Source organism: Bombina bombina, chromosome 4, assembly GCF_027579735.1.
Source record: "Bombina bombina isolate aBomBom1 chromosome 4, aBomBom1.pri, whole genome shotgun sequence".
Classification (NCBI taxonomy): domain Eukaryota; kingdom Metazoa; phylum Chordata; class Amphibia; order Anura; family Bombinatoridae; genus Bombina; species Bombina bombina.
The window spans coordinates 302272970-302295936 of record NC_069502.1 but is presented as its reverse complement, the minus strand read 5'-3'; the positions used below and the strand labels follow the sequence as shown (position 1 = coordinate 302295936).

The 22967-nt window shown below is 42.4% G+C and overlaps 1 protein-coding gene across 1 annotated transcript in view; it reads right to left on the bottom strand.

The window, feature by feature from the left end:
• Positions 1-22967, bottom strand: part of SLC9A9 (solute carrier family 9 member A9) — a 1902281-nt gene that overhangs the window by 328765 nt on the left and 1550549 nt on the right. The gene's annotated exons all lie outside the window — the stretch shown is intronic.

Here is a 22967-nt window from a genome sequence, read left to right as displayed (position 1 = left end):
ATAAGTATGTGAGCTTGGGTATGAAAGACATTTTTAGTGCAGCTATTGTTCCTAGCCAGGAAATGTGGGTCAGATTCCATTTGTTTTTGAGGGCTCTGAGTTCCGTCAGGAGAGGGAGATAATTGTCCTTTATTACCTGGGCGAAACTGCCTAAGAGTTAAACTCCTAGATGTGAAACAAGTTTCTCTGTCCAGGTGAAGCTATACCTAGATTGCAAGTGTTGTAACTGGGTGGGTGAAATACCTTAAGTATAGATCTCTGTTTTGGAAAGATTTAATTTAAAAAGAGTGGGCTCCAAGAGTGGAATGGTATGTTCAGGGTCTGGGGAGAATATAGTGACGTCGTCCGCGAACAAGGCTATCTTATGTACTGTTCCAAATTGTGTGACTCCCTTCATCAGTCAGTTCTAATTTGCTCAGCAAGGGGTTCAATTGCTAGTACCGTTTGAGATCGGGAATGGAGAAGAATGGAAACCAAGTCCCCTAACTGAAGTGGCGGGGGCGGAATAAAGGGCTCTGACAGCTGTTATTATGTCAATTGGAAATTTAAAGTTCCCGAGGTCCTCCCATAGGTAGTCCCAACGTATTTGGTCGAAAGCCTTCTCGGCATCTAAGGAGATAACTGATAGAGGCTTATCAAGTTTAGCAGATAGGGTTAGTATATTTAGTAAACGTCTGGTATTGTCCGGACCCTCTCTATGGGGTACGAACCCCACTTGGTCCGGGTTAATAAGGTGGGGTAGAAGGCATGAAATACGGTTGGCTAATAATTTAGAGTACATTTTTATATCTACGTCGATGAGAGATATTGACCTGTAACTGGATCATAGTGAAGGGTCCTTATTAGTTTTGAGGATGGTAATGATGGTGACCTCTAAGGCGCATATTTATCAAGCTCCATAACCTGTCCGCCTGCTCTGAGGAGGCGGACAGACATCGCCGGAATTCAACCCAATCGAATACGATCAGGTTGATTGACACCCCCCTGCTAGTGGCCGATTGGCCGCAAATCTGCAGGGGCGGCGTTGCACCAGCAGTTCACAAGAGCTGCTGGTGCAATGCTGAATGCGGAGAGCGTATTACTCTCCGCAATTAGCGAGGTCTGTCGGACATGATCCGCAATGTTGGATCATGTCCGACAGGCCTTTCATAAATAGAATTCCTTTTTAAAGATGCCTTCCTCTCTCGCTAAATTGTAGAGCCTGAGCAGAAGAGGAGATAGTTTGCGCATAAATGTCTTATAAAAGTGTGCTGGGAAACCATCCGGACCTGGGGATTTATACGATTTCTAATTTTTAATGACTTGTTGGATTTCTTTAAGAGTAAACAGGGAATTTAATGAGTCACACTGCTCACATGAGAGTGTGGGGAGGTTGAATGAGTCTAAGAATCTAATATTTTTTGGGGGGGTTGCCTGTGGTTTTTCAGAATATTCTAAGTTGTAATGGTTCGAGTAAAACTTAGCAAATTCACTGCCTATTTGAGATGGGAGTTTGAGAATTAAGTCTGAGCATCAAATGTGATGAATACGTGTTGAGCCTACTCTATTCCTAATTTTATTGGCCAGCAGGGTATCAGCTTTATTGCTTTTATAGTGCAACAGTTGTTTCAGTTTAGTTAGATTAATTTGTATTCTGCAGAGATATGGTTTTGAACATCAGTAATTGGGAATGCTAGAGATGTAGAAGGGGTACTTCGGTTTTGTGTTACCAATTCTCTGAGTTTAATATGGGCTTGTGGCAGGAAAAGGCCGGCTTGTTTCCTGAGATGTGCTTGTTTCCTGATCAGGAGTCCCCTGATGGTGGCTTTTGCGGCCCCCCATAAAGTGTCATCGCGTACTAGTGTATTATCATTCGTGTGTATGAAATGGGTGATGTCTCTGCTGAGTTCTTCTCTAAAGGGGACATCTGAAAGGAGGTGGTGAGGCATGCGCCAAGGGGCCCTAGTGTGCGAGTTATTTGCCGAAAAGATATCAACATGGTCATGGTCAGACCAAGCACATAGTGAGATATTTGCTTGTTGAACTAAATCCAGTGAATCAGCTGTACAGAAAATATAGTTGAGTCTGGCGTATAGTTTGTGTGGGTGTGAGTAGTGTGTGTAGTCTTTGTCTCTGGGGTGGATAGATCTCCAAATGTCATAGTATCCACAGCATGACATTAGATTGCGGAACTTATTTATTTATTTATAAAATATTTTATCAGGAAGGATACATTGAGATTTCTCTCGTTTTCTAGTATGTCCTGGGTCCACAAAACATTGCATTGATACAATAGGGTACAATAAAATTCAAAAACAATAATAATACACAATATATGCAAAATTTTTACATAGAACAGGTAGGAAATATATAATCAACCAAGACATGTGCATTCTGTTTTGAGATATGTAGAGAGGGATCTCTTAAAGGATATTAGGCTTGGGAAAGGTTTAAAAGTGTGTGGGAGGTCATTCCATAACTGTGGCGCTCTGTAGGAAAAGGAGGATCGAGCTGCTTTCTTTTTGTATAGAGGCAAACTAAATAATGTGCTGGTACTGGATTGGAGGTTATGGGCCAGGAGTTCCATGGGTGAATGGGCCTTTTCTTTTACAAAGGTTTTCCTGTATGCTCTATGTTCCCAGACCATGTTGAAGTCCCCAGCTAGAATAACTAGGCCCTGTTTAAATTGGTCAATTAAGTGCAATATTTTCGTCAAGCATTTGGGTTGATAGGTGTTTGGTAGATAAATTGAGGCTAGTGAATATACTACATGATTCAATTTGCATATAAGGATTACATATCTTGCTTGGGGTCCTTAATGACTTGAATCAGTTCGTAAGCAAGTCTCCTATGGATTAAAATGGCAGTCCCTCTGACTTTTTTAGAAAATGGGGCAAATTCAATGTTAGTGTACGACTTGGAGGTAAAACCTAAGGGGTTCATTTAGTGACCAATGTGTTTCCTAAAGTAAAACAACATCAGGGTTATGGTGTTTAAGTGAACGTAGTAGTAAGCTGCGTTTATGTGGGGAATTAAGACCTCTAGCATTAGAACTGTTAGGGTAGACATATATATGTGTTAAATTACAGACTAGTTTAGAAAGTTGAGTTTTATCTAGCTATTAAAGGGAGGGGGAGGATGTAGGCACAGGGTAAGGAAGGGGGGGGTAATATAGACACTAACAGAGCATCTGAAAGGTGTGGTGGAAATAGTCCACCTCAAAGGAACCCTAGGGTGGGCTTCTAAGTGTTGGGGGAGAACAAAGTGCCAAAGAGCAGAGAGGGTAAGGACCAACAGTGCCAACCCCGCTCTATATTAAACAACATTATAAATATAAACATTAAACCTAATAAAAAACCTTGACAACAGGTGCATACCTTTGAAACTGTGGTTGCAAGAGAGTCCAGAAAAGAAATAAGGATATCAATTTACTCTTTCCAGAGAGAGGTGAAATGCATTAGTTCACTTAAAATGTAGACCCATGCTAAAGGGATCAAGCAGTGTCCCCTAGAGTTCTGAAGGGATCCTGTGGTTGTTGCGTCCTAGGACGTTTTAATCTTTGGTCATTTGCTATCCAGCCTAGGGTGAGTAGGCACTTGTGAAGGCAGAGGCTCAGAGGAGAGCCCCCAAGACATGAGGAAGGGAGGAAGCCACAAAAGTTTGGTTGTCTTTGGTGATAATAACTCTAGTAGGGTAACTCCACCTGTATTTTATGTTGGCTTTGTGGATAGTGTAGGTAACTGGCTGGAATTGTTGGCGTTGTTGGAGGGTGTGGGCCGAGAGATCAGGCAGGAGTTGGACATCTTGGAACCTCTCAGTGAGAGGTGGTTTCTTGAAAGCAGCTTGCATCAGTCTATCCTTGTATAGAAAACTGTGAAAGCAAACTATCACATCTCTTGGCTTGTCTGGTGCCACAGCTCTTGAGCCGAGTACCCTGTGGGCTCGTTCCATGGTGCTTGTTAGACCCTCAGGAGAACCCACAAGTTCCTTGATAAATGCTTGCAAGTAGTCGTGTAACTCTGATGGGGTGACACTTTCTGGAATGCCCCTAAATTGTACATTGTTCCGTCTGGCCCGATCTTCCACATCCGCCAGTTTTAACTCCAGTTGTAATATCTGATTAGCCAAGCTTTTTGAACATAAAAGTAGGCTTGTTTGGTTGATGGCAATGTCATCCTGTTTGCGCTTCAACGCATCCACTCTCTCTCCAATTTCTGAGATTTTTTTCTTGAGCTAAGCAAAGCTGCGCTTAATTTCCTGGGTTATGGAATGTGTCTGCATAGCCAACATTTTTTTAAGAGTAGATTCCGTGAGGAAATGTTGAGATGATATGGTAGACTGGGACTCCTCATCCTGCGAGTCAAGGTCACTCAATTCTCTATGAGCTTCCATGTTTGGCTCTTTAATAGGCTGGGTAAAGTGGTTGTAAACTCTTTTCTTGGACTTGGGAAAGGCTTTGGTATGTTTCCTAGCACAATGAGGCATCTTGAAGGTCTCCTAGACCCAAAACAATTCACAAGGGGCTATAGTGTCCTTTAAGGGTATGCACACAGTTAACTCAACAGTAAATCAGGTCTACGAATGCTTAAACATACATATATTACACATATACCTTTAGAGCAGGGCTGGATGGCATCTCGCTGGCACCTCTACATCATGGTGTTTTAAAAGTGTCTTACATGAAGTAGTTGAAGGAACTCAACGTGTTACTAAGAAAGTTTTGTGGGCCAGGCTAATTGGAAAAGAGGTGACCAAATTGTGGGGTGGGAGGTATAAGGTTAGGGAGACTCTGGGCGCCAAGGAGGTGCTGCTGAGAATGAAGAGAGTAGGATAGTTAGGCTACAGGGCATGACCACCCATTCCTCTCAGGGATTTGTGCTACTTCCCTTCCGGGGGGAAAAAAGGAATATGGAAATGACCCGCTCAGCTTGGCAGTGCGGGAAAGGGTGAGAGAAGAGGGAGGCCGAGAACCTCTGCACAAAACAATGATGACCGGCTAAACAATGTTACACAGCTAAGGCAACAGAAGCAAAAACTTAAATTATGTTTACCTGATAATTTTCTTTTCTTCAGATGGAAAGAGTCCACAGCTGCATTCATTACTTTTGGGAATTCAGAAACTGGCCACCAGGAGGAGGCAAAGACACCCCAGTCAAAGGCTTAAATACTCCTCCCACTTCCCTCATCCCCCAGTCATTCTGCCAAGGAACAAGGAACAGTAGAGGAAATATCAGGGTGAAAAGGTACGAGAAGAACAAAAATTACGGCCGCCCCACATAAAAACACGGAGCGGGGAGCTGTGGACTCTTTCCATCTGAAGAAAATAAAATTATACAGGTAAGCATAATTTAAGTTTTTCTTCATAAATGGAAAGAGTCCACAGCTGCATTCATTACCCTGCATCCCATACTTTTGGGAAAACAATACCCAAACTATAGAGGGCACTGAATGCAAAAAATGGGAGGGTACAAGAGTCGGCCCATTCTGAGGTCAACATGCCAGAAAACCCCTACCCAACAAAATCCAGCTTCGTCCGAAGCCGAGAACAACTTTGAAACAAAGGAAAAGGCCCAGGACACTCATCCACAGATATTCCACAAGCCTTGCTAGAGACTGCAGGAACTAGACTTGACCGAGTCCAGTGGCGTCACTAGGGTTGGTGTCACCCGGGGCGGTAAGTTATGGTGTCACCCCCCCCTCCCCCCAGAAAGCAGACACACACAAACACAAAACCACAGGCACACACACACATACAAACACTCAGACACACTTAAAAACACACTCAGATGCACACACAAACACTCGGAAACACACTGACACACACACAGAAAAACACTCAGGCACATACACAAACACTTAGACACACACACACACAAAAACACTCAGACACACACACACAAAAACTCAGACACACACAGATACAAAATATGTAAACTCTACTGCATTAATTATAAAGCTCATGCCTAGAGCTGCTCCCTGGCTCAGCAGAGCATCAAATGAAAGATAAACAGAGCACTCTAAAAATAAATCACTAAAGAAAAGGTTTAGGCGCGCGCAATTCTGCAAAGTCTGTCAGTGCACAGCCCCGGGCCGCGTGCCTATCGCTTCTTATGGTCAATCACCTCTGCACTCTGCCTACCCCCAGAGCCCCGCCCGCCCTCCCCTCCTACCTCTTCAGTGTGCACTTAGTGTACCGTAACCGTACCGGTCTGGTGGGCATCATACGTGGCTCTTACAAAGAATACTAAACAAAATGATATTGCGCTTGACCTGATGCTCCTATTTAAATTTCTACATTAAATGAAATTTGTTAAAAACACCTACAATACATTATAATAAATAAAATATTGTATCATTAATACATAAATTATTAAAGAAATCCTTAAAAAGAGGCTAAAATTTGATTTCCTCTAAAAGCACCACTAAACGTTAACACTTGGTATATTTAAAATATAAGATCAAATGGTTCTTAAGTGTAAATAACCTTGTAAGTTACCTACACATATATATAGTAGATATAGTTTCACAGCTACTAATAATTGATTTAGTTGTGCCGTTAGTGTTTTACATAAAGGCGGTGTATAAAAATAAACCAAAATACAAAATCAGAAAATACACAGAAGTGATCAATACAAATCCTGCAAAATGTGTTAATAGACATAGTACCTTATTTATGTTCACTGACAGAATAGTCAGTTTGGTTATTATCACCCTTTGTATAAAGTATAGTTTGTCCTTAGAACTGTGTATCCGGTTATAGTTCACCATTCAAGTTGTTCCTGTTATAATGATTATAATCTTAAATTTACCAAATCACATTCTAAGGTTCAAATTGAATTTTTGGACCTTATTATATATAGCGAATAAGATAACAAAATAGCAGTAAAAAACTTTAGAAAGACTACTGATAGAAATAGCTGTATTCAAGCAAAGAGCGCCCATAAGAAATGTTGGATTGAAAATGTCCCCTACAGTCAATTTTTATGCCTAAAAAGAAACTGCACCCATTTAGATGAATTTAAAAAAGAAGCAGATATTCTTGAAAAGAAATTCCTAGAGAAAGGTTATAATATGGATGTTATCAAGAAAGCAAGAAATAAGGCCACTGTAAAAGATAGAAACTCTCTTTTTAATAAAACATTACAACAGACAAATGAACCCATTGGGAGAAAGGTACATAACAAATTAATTACATCCCTTTCGACTAACACCAGACCGATTAGGTTTATTACCACATATAATGAGGGATCTAAAAAACTAGAGAAAATTATACAGAAACACTGGCCTCTTTTAATGACAGATTCTCTATTGAAATCTAGTTTAAATGAAAAACCTGTTTTTACATACAGTATAAGAAAGGAAAAAGCTTGAAAAACATTCTTGCACCAAGCAAATTAAGAAATAAAAAAGAACAAAAAGTTGTTAATAATTCAATAAAAGAAAATTGGCTAACAACTTGGAAAGGTACCTTTAAATGTGGTAAAGCTAGGTGCAACATGTGTGCACACGTGGATAAGTCCCCTACTTTTTCTAACTCAGAGTTAACAGAAACATTCAAAATAACATCTAGGAAAAACTGTAATTCCACATATGTAGTCTATCTATTGCAATGTGGGTGTGGCCTACTTTATGTAGGTCGCACAAAAAGAAAAATCAGACGGCGAACAAATGAACACATCTATAATATAAAGGAGAAATTCATCAAACACAGTGTTTCAAAACATTATCTAGATCACCATGGAGGTAATCCCAATACATTAAAAGTACAAGTAATAGATTGGGTTCCGCCAACAAAACCTAATAGATTACTAGAGTTAAGAAAGCTAGAAACTAAATGGATTTATAAATTAAAAACATTACAACCACTGGGATTGAATATAGATATTGATGTGGCTGCTTATATGTAACTTTGCGTAACTTTTAGTATAGGGAATATAATAACATAATTTTGGGTTAACATTGTTTGAAGAATATTATGGGAACATAGACTTTAAACATTTCGACATTAGTATTAATATATAATCTATGATACTAAACAACTATTTGAGTAGACTACTGATTGTAGATAGAAATAGAAATAATGAATATTTTTAAAAAAATTGTTTTAAAAAAAAAAAAAACGTGGAAAAACACAAATATTTTCATTCGAGTTAGATTATAATAATATCCCTTTAATTCCGTTTTTTATAAAAAATAACATCTTTAGGTATAAAAATATCAACCTTCACATAGGTAATCCAACATCATTTCGTTATAATGTAATATGGTCATAACCAGGTCACATATGGAATAGGCACTAATAGGTAATCTAGTCGTTGATATCAATGTCAGTTAATATATACGTAGATATATCATACAGAATATAAAGCCCTTTAGCGATCTTGCTAACAAACCTGCTAGAAATACGTATCCAAAATTCTTTTTGCTAATAAGTGAATACACTATATTGGATTATAGATTCGCAAAAGGTATTAAGTTCTTAGGTAGTTACGTTTTTAGAATATTAATTTTTATAGAAAATATTTTTATGCTTTCTAATTTTCATATATATGTAACTATGAGGCTTTTTTTTTTAATAAACATTTTATTCTATAATTTATAATATGTGCAAATTCAAAAGGATTTCCAAAGAAAAAGTAACAAGTGCATATATAAGTTCTCTTTCGATAGATGGCAACTAAGTATGTTGTAATATAGTAACAAAATGAAGCAGATAACACTTGCTTTTTAAATTTTGTAACAAGTTTTTGTCATAATGTTTTATATTGCATGTATTGTATGTTGCTGTTCAGCAACATGGTCAAATTTTTATGAATGTAACAACAAATAAATGTCACGCCCCTTTGATGAGTCATTAGGGGACGGGTCTGTGATTGGGACACTACAAAAAGCCGAAAAAGGCGCTAAATTTAAAAAAACTATTGATACCTCTTGAAAAAGCCCGACCATAGTTCGGGGGAAACGCGTCGAGGAATGTAAGGACATCTGATTATCTCTGTGTGTACGGCTTTGTGGTATCTGCAGCAGGCAGTCCGGACGCCAAGTGGATACCGAAGCCGGTGTTGGGATTTCTGTTACCATCTCTATACCAGCACACGTAATGGAGAGTATCAGAACAGCATTTATATGAAATTGCCTATTTTAAACTTGAATCCAGTAAGTGCAACATTGTGTGTTGCGTGTGTTTGATCTTAATAAATCTTCACTTGAATCGTACTCTGTGTACGCTTCTACCTTTCTTCTTTTTCATGTTTATCATACGTGGCTCCTTCACTTTAGAGACAGTGTCAGACAGTCATGCAGTCAGATGCCAGGCATCCCCCTCACGATTTCCCGGCTCCCGTTTAGAGAGACAGCACAGCAGTGAGTGACTCCACTGCTCCACACACCACTGAGCAGTGAGCACAGATAGGCAGGCAGGTTTAGGCTAGCAGCACAACTTTGCAAGCCCCACGGCACGCCCACAACATTCATATTGAAATTGGGCGGGGGAGGAGCAAACAAGAAAAAGCAGCCGAATTTTGTGGAAATTGCAGCGCTGGCTCAAGAGGCAAAAAAATTAAGTGTCTACAACTTCCCCAGTCCCACTAATACTCACAAATGCTAGCCCCTCTAATAAAAAATCTATGCATCTCTAGCGCCCCCCCCCTAGTGATGCCACTGACCGAGTCAACAGCTTCCAAGAGACACTGTCACACAGTAGTCGGTCTCCAAACAACACACCCCTTAATAAAGATAAGGAACAAACTGCCGTATTCTTTCACAAAGAAGAGAAGACACAGAGAAAACATGATTGTACTTGTAAAGCGCGGCTAATCCCCCTTAAGGGGCTCAAGGCGCTGCTCATTTTATCAACCTCGAAAGGAGGAAAGCCTAGGTAGACCTCGCCGGGGAACGAATTTGCAACCCTCGGTTTGCTACAGTGCAGAGTAGCCACAGTACATTAGTATGCTGAGCTAGCTGTCCATCTAGCATAAGGAACTCCCGAAAAAAATCCTAAAAAGGGCACAAACACAGAGCAAAAAATCAGAGAAACTGGGTCAGGCTAACAGAAACCCAACCAGTCTCAAAGAAACAAGGGGAGGCATCGCCCAGACCCCAGAAATACAGAAACCACGGGATAAGGCCGGGAGTCTGAAACAAAGATAGGATCTTCCCCTAACACAGTGCAACCGCACTCTAGAAAGCAACTGCAGACAAAGGTCTCCAAGTCGCTAAAAGTTAGCTCAGAATACCGAAATATTCAGAAACGAAACCTTGTGCAGCAAGCTCAGATAGGTTTGATGAACAACACCTGAATCAAAAATACTGCACGCTGCAGTCATCTAAAAATGTAGAAGGCAGCTGAAGATAGGATCCTTCAGATTGCTAAGTATCCACTAACCAGCGGATAACGTCACAGGCTAAGAGACGCCAGTCCTTCCCACAAATCTTGATGGAGAAAGGAGAAACCTCAGAGGCTTACCGTCAAAAGGGAAGGGCACAGATAAGAACAGCGTACATGTCCACAAGACATGAAGCCATAGTATGATCAAAACATGGACCGAATGAAAAAATCATCCAGACACCACTGTTGATCCAACAGAGAAAAAACTCCCCATAAAAAGGAGCACACACAATCCGAAGGACAAGTCAGGTCTTAAAGTTTATAACCAGTACCCGGAGGTGGATGTGAACTCTGGCCTTCCTGCTTGCAAGCCCAATGAGCTAGCCCCTATGTCGCAACATAGGATCCCTGAAAAAACTGGGTCATCCCAAACCAGTCCACAGGATCATAAGTCTCCAGACATCCAAGAAAAATCAAAGACAAGAACCCTGGTCCCGGGACCCAGAATCGTCCTAGAACGAATGACACCCTCAGGGAACACAAGATACCCTGAAGCAATCAGACCTCACAAGGGATGAGAACCGGGAAACCCAGAGAATGGATACAGGACTCACTCGAAATTCACAGCCCAAAGGGAAGAGAACACCCATAGCTGGAGGTCACAAGCTGCTAGGCTGCGACAAAGTCACGCAATTTTTCTAGAGCCCAAAGGCCCTAAGGGCAACACTAAGGGAAATGAGAACGAGAACAGAGTCACTTAAAAGAGAGTTGATAGAAAGGCTAGTAACCATAATCCTTTCAGATTAACGTTCCAGCATCCCAAACCCAGGCAGAAAAACATCCCCTAAGCAAAAAGCTTGGAAAAAGAGACAACACCTCCTATCGCCCCTGATATGGAGACAACTAACTCCCGAAGGAAGACAGAGCCTCACGGCCTTCACTTCCTAATTAAGCGGCCAAAACCACCAGAAAAAATGGACGAAGTCCAGAAAGTCTCGACCCAAAGGAAGAGAACCTCTAAAAGGAACAAGTCCTAAAATGACACTTCCAAAGAGACCATGAAAGGCAAAACCATAAGAATGGCGGTATGAAGGACCTAAATCCTCCAAGCCTCCAACCCACAGCCTGAAACCAAGGGCCCCAGCACTGTCAAGGACACATAGTCTTCCCCAAGATGGAGGGATAAAGAATAGTCAGACAGACTTTTGTAAACAGTGCAACCACAAAATTGCGAGTATCAATTCCAGAGAAGAAAGTTCCCGAAGTAAACATCACATTACAACATGAGCTTTAGACCAAATAAAAATCATCCTCACTGGATGATAATAAAAGATAAGGCAACCCATAGGTTATCGCCCAGGAAGAATGGACAGACCCGCAGGACCAGCCCAACAGGGGTCCGAGACCTCCAAGCTCAGAACTGGAAACGGATACACAAATAACAAAGACTATAAGAAGATTACTTCATACCCTTCTGTCTATACATGCAAGCCAGTCCAAAATTAAGACTGAGAATCCCCAGACCCATTAAGAGTGGGATCCTCCAGCAATGCCAAAAACGTGCCTTAGTAGAACACGAAAACGTGCCAGTCTATAATGAAAGGTGCAACATACCTCCGCCGGGACAAAAGAAAACACCGGCCACCAAGGTTGACCCCCTGAGGCCTCAGGGACAGTCGCTTCCCCGGAGTGCTGAACTGGACCAGGCGATCCCATGCCTGATGAGCCCCAGTTAATGGAACACGGACAATATCATAAGCACACTCCCAGGAGGTGCAGATGCGCCAGCGCCAAAGATATGTCCATGCGCAACCGTGTCGTAACCTCTGGTGGGAACAGGCCACACTCCATAGAAGGATAAGTATCGTTTGGGTTACCTGCATGCATAGTAAGAGTTGGTGGTAGGGAACTTGTTTCGTGGGAAATAGAATCCCCAGAGGCAGATGGCTCAGTGGGCACCTGAATCCCCGATCCCGAGGAACAGAGTACTCTAAAACGGCATTCGGATCATAACTGATGGGCATGTATCACCTGGGCCAATTCATATTCTTTGAAAGAAGCAGAGTCTGAATCAGAGACATCCATCTCCAAAAAAATCAGAATCCTCTATAACTGGGACACTGAATAAAAAATGGACCATAAGAAAAATCTAAACCGCACCCTACACCCCCAATGGCTGGGACACTCAACATCTCCAGAGAACCAGACACCAGCGGACCAGGATTTCCCTGTCGCCACACGGTCAGGAATGCGGAAATGGAGTCACAAGGTAAACTGTTGCTGTCCATGCAAAAGCGCACCCGACCGTAAAGGCCGCGTCACTAGACATAGGCCGTTATGTTCCAAAAAAGCCATGAGCCAAAGCAACACTACACAGTAGCAGACAGAATCACATAACAAACATGATTATAAACCCCCCTGTTCAATAACCCCCCTCAGAAGATATTAACCCTTGATTCCTAGATACAAAAAGGAGCCTCACTTCTGACCCTATATTAAAGTTATCCCCAAAAGGTTGTAGCACCTCTCGGATAAACAGTTGTAATTACAATACATCCATGATGAAAGTAAAATGAAATGATCTTCCCGGAATCTACACCGTGGAACAGGAACACAGCCCTTCAAGTGTGACAAATAGTAGCGTCACTTCTTCCATGGACTTGAGAGAAAAAAGCAGGCAGTGAAACTCATCAACGCTGATTGCTTGTGGAGCTGTTCATATAAGTCGGGATGGTTTCACAGAAAGACTCTCCCTGCATCTCCAGACTCTAACTTTCACCCATGCTCTCACTGAGAGGCTGACAGGACTACTTAAAACTCGCATGCCGAAGAGTACTACCCTCCATAAGAGACTACTGAAAACTTCTGACACTTCTCTGCCAACCTCCTGGGACAAAAGGCAAAGAATGACTGGGGGATGAGGGAAGTGGGAGGAGTATTTAAGCCTTTGGCTGGGGTGTCTTTGCCTCCTCCTGGTGGCCAGGTTCTGAATTCCAAAAAGTAATGAATGCAGCTGTGGACTCTTTCCATTTATGAAGAAAATACAGTATGTACGCTATTTGCATAAAGGTATTGACCTATAGCTAGAGAATAGTACCAGTATAAGAAGGTCTCCTACTTGCACCACCCCTCCCCCCCAGGGAAGGGGGATACTGCCTGTTGCAGTAGGGGAAGAGGCTTCAGGGAATTGACCCACACAGACTGACTGAGCAGGAAAGGGATAGGAGAGAGGTGTGCAAGCAGTGTCTATCTGTCACAACAGAACAGTCAGCAACAGTTGCAAAAACAAATAATAACACAGATTGAGTTTCAATTAACAATATTGCATGCGTTCCCAATCTGTATCTGGGGGATGTGACACAGATGCCCAAGGATTTCATTCCCTCAACTCAGGGAAAAGGGGGATACGACCCAGTGGAAGGGGAAAAGGAATGTGGAGGTGACTGACCTGGGGGGACCCAGGGGGGAAAGGGAGAGGTGGTCACAGAGGCTCACAGGATCAGTTGTACATTATTATGCAATGCTAAGATTATCAGGGCCGATGAGGCACCACAAATAAGATATACAGTGTCAAGTAAACCTTATTCACAGCTGTAAAGATACAGTAAAACTATGGATAATAAGAGTAATCAACCAATAAAATACCCAGGGCTGGCTACTCACTCTCCTCAGGGAAGGGGATACGTCCTATGAGAGGGGGGAAAAGGTAGGTGGAAGTGACCTGCACAGACAAGCTGAGCAGGAAAGGGAGAGGAGAGAGGGCAGAAGTCTAGCAGGACAAGATGGAGCAGTTCACAACTAAACACTAAACCTTAGTAGTATGAGAATAAACCAATTTTTTAAGCATAAACACATTTTAAGGATGTAGATTACAACATCAGTTACTGTGTTAGGAAATAAATGTTAAGTCCCAAGGTAAAAGGCTATAATATGAGGACCCCAGGAGGAGGGGGAAGCCGTAAGGTCATATATTATGTAGGGCAGCAATTACAATGATAGTAGGCATAAATCTCACTAGTGTAGCTGCGGAGGTTTGATGCTGAGTGCCACTAATTAAATGACTGTATACATTTGTGGTTGGATGAACTTTGTTGAGGAGTTAGCAGTCCTGCCATATATCTTGGGTGAGGCCTAGGAAGAATCCTGCAATATCTCCATGTGGCTTTGCTAACAGTGCAAACGTAGGAAAAGAAAGGGGAAATCGGAGCCACAGTGCCAGTGCATTCAAGGTTTATTCATACAGGTAGAAGACAAAAGGTACAGCTCCTTCTAACTGACGCGTTTCGCGCATGCATACATGCGCTTCCTCAGAGATAATTGTCTACTGTCACAGGTGAGTCTAAGTAGATTGTATTAGCCAATGAAAAAGGGCCAAGTTAACTCTTTTTTTTATGAGAGTGTGGGGGTTAGGCTCAGGTGTGACATGCAGGGATATTAGCAAATGGCAAAATAGAGTAATATCCTATACTATAAAAGGCCAAGTGTGTTTGTCCGAAGCTGTCATGCGCAGTAGAGACAGCACAAGGACAAACACACCTGGCCTTGGATTCCCTACCTGAAGGGGGCGGGGCCGGGGCAGGGCCATGAAAGTCCGTGGAGAGAGCTTAAACAGCTCAAAAGAGGGGAGAGGGGGGAGAGAGAGATCAAAAGGGGAGAAAGAGACAGGGGAGAGAGAGAGAGGGGGGAGAAAGAGGGGAGAGAGAGAGAGGGGAGATGGAGAGAGGGGAGATGGAGAGAGGGGAGAGAGAAAGAGGGGAGATGTGGAGAGAGAGAGAGAGAGAGAGAGAGAGAGAGAGGGGAGAGAAAGAGGGGAGAGGGGGGGGGAGATAGAGAGGGGAGAGAGGGGAGAGAGAGAGGGGGGAGAGAGAGACAGAGGGGGAGATAGAGAGAGAGGAGAGAGAGGGGAGAGAGAAAGAGGGAGAGAGAGAGGGGGGAAGATGTGGGGAGAGAGAGAGGGGAGAGAAATAGGGGAGAAAGAGAGGGGAGAGAGAGAGGGGGAGGGGGAGAGAGAGAGAGAGGGGAGAGAGAGACAGAGGAGGGAGACAGAGAGGGGAGAGAGAGAGAGGGGAGAGAGAGGGGAGAGAGAGAGAGGGGGAAGAGAGAGACAGAGGGGGGGAGATAGAGAGAGGGGAGAGAGAGAGAGGAGAGAGAGAGGGGGGGGAGAGAGAGAGAGGAGAGAGAGAGGGGAGAGAGATAGAGAGAGGAGAGAGGGAGGGGAGAGAGAGAGGGGGGGAGAGAGGAGAGAGAGGAGAGAGAGAGGGGAGAGAGAGGAGAGAGAGAGAGGGGAGAGAGAGAAAGAGAGGAGAGAGAGAGGAGAGAGAGGGGAGAGAGAGGGGAGAGAGAGAGGGGAGAGAGGGAGGGGATAGAGAAAGGGGAGAGAGAGACAGAAAGAGAGGGGGAGATAGAAAGAGAGAGGAGAAAGAGAGAGAGAGAGAGAGAGAGAGAGAGAGAGAGAGAGAGAGAGAGGAGAGAGACAGAGAGAGAGAGAGAGAGAGAGAGAGAGAGGAGAGAGAGACAGGGGGGAGATAGAGAGAGGAGATAGAGAGAGGAGAGAGAGGGGAGAGAGAGAGAAGAGAGAGGGGAGAGAGAGAGAGACAGAGGGGGAGATAGAGAGAGGAGAGAGAGGGGGAGAGAGAGAGGGGAGCGAGAGAGAGGGGAGAGAGAGAGGGGAGAGAGAGAGAGAGGGGAGAGAGAGAGAGGAGAGAGAGAGGGGAGAGAGAGAGGGGAGAGAGAGAGAAAAGGGAGAGAGAGAGGGGAGAGAGCGAGAGAGGGGAGAGAGAGAGAGGGGAGAGAGAGAGAGAGAGGGGAGATGGAGAGAGGGAAAGGGGAGAGAGAGAAAGAGAGAGGGGAGAGAGAGAAAGAGAGAGTAGATAGAGAAGGAGAGAGAGGGAGAGAGAGAGCGCAAAAGAGGGGGGGAGAGAGCGAGTGCAAAAGAGGGGGGAGAGAGCATAAAAGAGAGGGGGAGAGAGAGAGCTCAAAAGAGAGGGGGAGAGAGAGCGCAAAAGAGAGGGGGGAGAGAGAGAAAGCAAAAGAGAGTGGGAGGGAGAGAATGCAAGGGGTGGGACCACTGTACTGCAAAAAATGGCCCGTGTGAACGGGCTTTAGGACTAGTAATAATGATAATAGAGTAATTAATACATTTTCCAAAAACACTTAAGTATTGTCACCAATATTATATTGTGTACATGGTTTGACTGCACTGACTAGTAGTTCATTACTAGTAACATGGCATGTGATATGATGGTAGATTTATGATGGTAAACTTAAAAAATAATGAAATAATGATAATAAATTGATAGACAAAAATATAGATAAAAGAAAAATAGTAAGAAGAAAAGGAAATAGATATTAAGAATAACTAAGGATAAATGTGATTATACAGTCTGGTATCAAAGGATAAGTCAATTTAAAAGGATAAGTGCTAGTGTATGCACATTTTAAAAAAAAAAACATCTATTCTGTATCCTATCTAATTGTGTGGGGTATATTGGAAGTGCTAATTGTATAAGGAAACCCCACATGGATACTAGTTGGTCTTTCATATATTTATCTTGTAGTTGTTCATTATGTACAAAGTGTCCAGTATGGTCAGGGATACTATTGTATGAATTTAGATCTCTAGATCACTAGGCACAGTCAGATGAATTATAACTGTTGATAGTGGTGGTAGACAGCAAATTTGTGTTGGGTTGTTATACAGGCAAGGATTTCAGGAATGTGTGAAACAGTGGGAGGATTCTTATAATGTAGTTAGTGGACATATATGGATCTGGGGATGTGGATGTACAATTCATTCTGCAACTAGGTGAATATCATATCCTTTAATCTACAAATAGGTTTACATCATACCTCCTATTGATGCCTGTGGGTACTCTAGTGGCTAACACATTGTGCTGGGGCAAGACTGTCTTCCCCCTCTCTGGGGCTATCCTGCCGTGTGCTGAGGGTATGTTTGTGTTTATATTTACTGGCCTCAGGTGGTTTTGGTGAGGCAAGGTAACTGAACCACTTGTAGGGGCCTATGGCCTAACATGGTGGGTTGTGCGCAGTTGCGGCAAAGAAGTAGTGATGCCGTTTCCTTAGTAAGCCGTGACCCTATTTGGGTCTGAGGACCCAGCTGATGGATGCGGTGGGCCACACAGAGTATCAGCTGGAGGGGTAGACGAATGGTTTGGCGACGTGCACCGACCTCATTTCCAAGATGGCAGCTGCTCTCCAAACAAGAGGACGGTGTGTTGGAGTCCACTCAGTCACCCGCCCCCGGGCTAGGTGAAGACAGTAGCCAACCAAGACGCCACCCCCTCTATCCTTCCAGTCCGGGATCAGGCTCGGACTCCAGCATACTGCTTCCATCAAACTCATTAGACACCTCTGTCAGGGAGAAATGGCGAAGGAGAGGGAAATCAGGTCCGGCTGTCCCAAGATGCTGCCAAAGTTGGTGAGTCAATCAGGACACACTTCAGGAACCAGGGTAGCCAGACTGTAGAAGGAAGAAAGTTACAAAAACTATGAATTTTAATATTGAAATCCACTGAGCTCTGTAATGTGCGACTGCTCGCTTTGCTGTCTAGCTTCGCCCCCTCAGAATCTAACTTTATTTTATAGACAGCTTTAGTTGGATCATTTAACGGTGACAAATTTGGGTGTGGTACACATTAACTGGTCCACTTGTGATATTTCACTCTGACCCCTGTGTCTGTTTAACTTAAAGGGGCAGTAAACACTTTGAGATTATTATATAAAATGTTTAGGTATGCGTAATGAAAAAATTTTGCAATATATATTGTGGCTTTTCAAAGTCTCAGAATTTGACATGAACCCTGCTGACTTCTCAGGGATAACCCTGCTACATATCTATCCTTAACTGGTTTTAACAGATAACAACTGCAATGAAATGCATGTGTCACTAACCCTATGACTGTGGCTAGTCTTGTCTGCAGATTCAAGTAGTTGATGTAGTTTGGCTACTGAAAACCAATTGTAGCAAACAAGATGTTAATTTCTTTTGAAATCAACTCTTGACTGATATGAAATTCTAAACAAGCCATATGAAAGGCATCCTTTAAAAATGTCAAATACATTTTCCAGAAAAAAACATGTTAAAGGGGCAGGAAAGTCAAAATTAAACATACATGGATTGGATAGGGCATGAACTTTTAAACAACTTTCCAATTTATTACGTATTTTTTGTTAAAGAGTGTTCCTAGGTGAGCTCAGGAGAGTGCACATGTTTTCAGCCATGTGGAAGGAGTGTTTGCAAAAATGTTTTTAGCAATGTTATACATAGTTTCAAACACTGCTGCTGCCATGGACTGTTAAATAGTGCACTCTCCTAAGCTCCAATCAGCCAGTCTAGCTTTACTCTTTAACAAATGATACTACGAGAACAAAGCAAATCTAATAATAGAAGTACATTTTAAAGTTGTTTAAAATGACATGTTCTATCTGAATCATGAATGTTTATTTTTTACTGTACTGTCCCTTTAAGTAAGAGTTGCTTACATTTAAACTGAAAGTAATACAGCAGTATCAATTATTAAGTTCCTACTAATGATCACCAGCTGATAGATCCTGCTAATTCTACATGGCTGATAAGCACTTCCTGCTAATGCTCACGGGCTCACACAATTGGGTACTTCCTACATTAGCTGGCTGATACTACTATTTTAATAGGACAGAAAAAACTTGTCTCAAGATTTCCTGCAGTTTTGCAATAGGTTACCATACTAGGTCCATACTAGGTCAGTGTAGATAATTTTGAATGCTTTAACTTCTTGCTTTCTGCAATAATTTTTCAATAATCAAACTCCAATCCTAACTTGTTACTTGAGTAGACAAGACCTGCCAATGTAATTGTATTAGCTAAAATATTCATTGTTTTGCAATTCCTTATCTTATCCTCTCACCTAAAGTCAGTTAGGGACAGAAGTGTGGCAGGTTTAGGCTTGTGAAGTCCATAGTGTGCAGTTCCAGTTCTCAAAACTGGAAAACCCACAATTTTCAGACTTAAATTACAGGAAATAAGGGGTGCAAGATAAATAATGAAAGAATATTACAATGTTTTTAATACAAATAAACATGTTACGTCATATTACATTTGCAAAGTGTTTACTATGCATTTATTTATTTATATATTTCACACCAGAATGTGTAAATACTGCTCTTTCATATGAATGACAAAGTAATTTTTGGGTACAGTATCTATTTAAAAGGACATGATACTCATATGCTAAATCGGTTGAATGTGATGCAGCATAATTCTTAAAAGCTGACAAGAAAATATCACCTGTGTAAACATGGAAACATTTCTTCAGCTCACAATAGTAAATGCTTTGTGAACAGTTATACTTCAGTGTCATGATCCTCCTATTCCACCTTAAATGTGTCAAGCAAATACTATATACCACCTTTACATCTTGTTAACTTCCTACCTGAACCCAATATAAACCTGCTTCCTCCCATGGTCCTTTGCTGGTTTATTGAAGTGTAATAGCTACAGTTCCAGTCCTTACCTTTTCTACAGCATAACAGGATTTAAACTGCGTATTTATTTCCTTTTCTATCAGCATACCTCTATTTCAGCCGGAGCTGACATTTCATATCTGCAGCAGGACTTCACTCCACACCTCCCCCATCCAGGGTCTGCTTGTGAGTATTCCTAACAACCTGGCGTGACACGCCACTCAGCAAACAGGAAACGCAGGGACCACAGCGTTCACACTGCTCACCAAGCTCATTGGGACCGGATCTCTGTGCTGCACTCATCGCACTCACAGCAGCTGCAGTTTGCTTAAAGGGGAAATCTCATTCAGCGACTTCTGGACAGGTGCTGTATAAACTCTCATAAACACACTGTGCAACTCTCTTCTGAAGTACACTTAAACATACTACAAGTGTAAGATTTGTATAGTGAAGCTGCTTGCATTTAACCGTGAACTCTCTCTACTAACTACATCCTGAAATACAATTAACCTCTGCATTACTGTTTGTAAACTGAAGCTGCTTGCATTTAACCCTGGTCTCTCTCTACTAACTGCATCCTGATATATAATTAACCTCTGCAGTACTGTTTATCTCTGTATATCCATTGCTACGAATACCTGCCAAAGTCAACTCCCACTAATAGACACTCCAGTTACTGGGAGCTAGCTGTCCGGCAAAATTAACAACAAGTGTTATACAGTTCACTAAAAGCATATAGTGTACTGTCATCCTCAACTCTTGTAACACATCCTCAATTTTACATGATATCTTGGTTGTTACAATTACAAGTGAGTTGATTGTTACATAAAAAACCAGCCCTATATAGTTGCCATGGAGCCCACTGACGTCACTCCCCAGCTACACAGCCTAAATCAAAGGCTGGATAACCTAACCCAGGCTTTCAGGGATTTGCAGGTGGAAAATCAAAGCCTTAAAGCCTGCTTAAGGGAAGTGCTTTCAAATAGAAATTCTGGAAATGACCATCATGCTGAACCCCAGGTTTCATACCCCGAAAAGTTCTCAGGGGACCGCTCCACTTTTCGTCAATTTCGTAATGCATGCTTATTGCTTTTCGATTTACGCCCTAGGACCTACCCCACTGACAGGGCCAAAGTACTAACCATCCTATCATACCTTAGGGGAGAGCCAAGGGTCTGGGCTGACTCTTTCTATGAGTCACAAGACCCAATACTGAATTCCCTGGACTGCTTCCTTAAAGCCCTCTCCTCTCTTTATGATGATCCCTACCGCCAGATTACAGCTGAGGGCAAACTCAGAGGTTTAAAACAGCTTAAAGCCCCAGTTGAAGAGTATATCACTAGTTTTAGGATATGGGCCAGAGATTTCCTCTGGAATGAGGTTTCTCTGAAAAACCAGTATCGCCTTGGTTTATCCGAAGACATTAAGGATGAACTCGCCAGAGTAGGTATTCCAGACCGCCTGGAAGAACTGTACATCCTTACCACTACTATTGACCGTAGACTTAGGGAGAGGAGGCAAGAAAAAAGCCCCTCTAACCCCCCTCAGCGCAGGGTTTTACAGACGCCATCTACTTCACCACCTGAGCAACCTATGGACATTAGTTTTCTACGTGGACACCTCTCTCCACAAGAGAAATTGAGACGCCGTACATTAAATTTGTGCATGTATTGCGCATCAGCAGACCATGTTGTTAAGGAGTGTCCACTACTATTCAAACAGAAGATAGGTAAGGTACACCCTTTCAACCATTGCCTAAACACAAAAAATATTGCCACTGCCTATCTAACATTACCCTTATCCTTGCAGTGGGAACAACACAGGATAAAGTGTGAAGCCATCATAGATACCGGAGCATGTGCCAACTTTATTGATTTGAGTTTAGTCACTGTTAATAAAATACCTTCTTCTTTCAAAAGCACACCTCTGCCTCTCAAAGTTATTGACGGTTCACATCTACCATCTGGTCCTGTCATGCAACAGACTATTCCCTTACTGGTTACTACTGCCTCTGGTCATTCTGAGACCATTACCTTTGAAATCATATCATCCCCTCTCTATCCTATAGTTCTGGGAATTACCTGGTTACAGTTACACCAACCCTCGGTGCATTGGGACACACTTACTCTATTCTTTCCCTCTTCTTACTGCTCTAAAACCTGTTTTCCAACTGCTCATTTACTCTCTACCTCTGCTCCTTCTATTCCTCCTCAGTATTCAGATTTCTCTGATGTCTTCGATCAGAAAGAGGCCGAGTCATTACCTCCACACAGGTCCTACGATTGCCCCATTGACCTGTTACCTGGAGCCACCATTCCCTACGGCCATATCTATCCCCTGTCCAGACCTGAGTTACAACATTTAAAAAACTACATAACTGATAATTTAAAAAAAGGTTTCATCCGTCCCTCCACTTCCCCTGCCGGTGCCGGCATCTTTTTTGTAAAAAACAAGGACGGGTCCTTGCGCCCTATTATAGATTATCGTGAATTAAATAAACGCACGATAAAGAACAGGTACCCGCTACCTCTAATCCCAGAATTGGTTGAGTGGCGCTACTATATTTACTAAACTAGACCTTAGGGGCACATACAACCTTGTTAGAATAAGGTCCGGGGACGAGTGGCTGACAGCATTTAAGACTAGGTATGGTCTTTTTGAATATACTGTTATGCCATTCGGTCTGTGCAACGCCCTGGCGACATTCCAGAATTTTATCAACGATATCTTTAGGGACATCTTAGACACTTTTCTGGTGGTCTATCTTGACGATATTCTAATCTATTCTTCTTCCCTTTCAGAACATGTCATACATGTCAGGCAAGTGTTGTCCAGACTAAGGTCACATAGTCTTTACGTAAAATTAGAGAAATGTCTCTACCATGTTACAGAGGTCTCATTCCTAGGTTACCGTATCAGTCAAAGTACCATTATGATGGAAGACAATAAAATCAAAGCCATCACATCTTGGCCTACACCAACCACTATCAAAGAAGTACAACGCTTCTTAGGCTTTGCAAACTTTTACAGGCGCTTTATCCATAATTTCGCAGCTATCACTAAGCCATTAACAAATCTCACTAAGACGACAAAACCTTTCCTCTGGACCCCCCAGTCTCAAAAAGCCTTCAATGACCTCAAGTCCCTGTTTGTGTCATCACCTATTCTTCAATTACCAAACAGCAAAGCTCAGTTCATA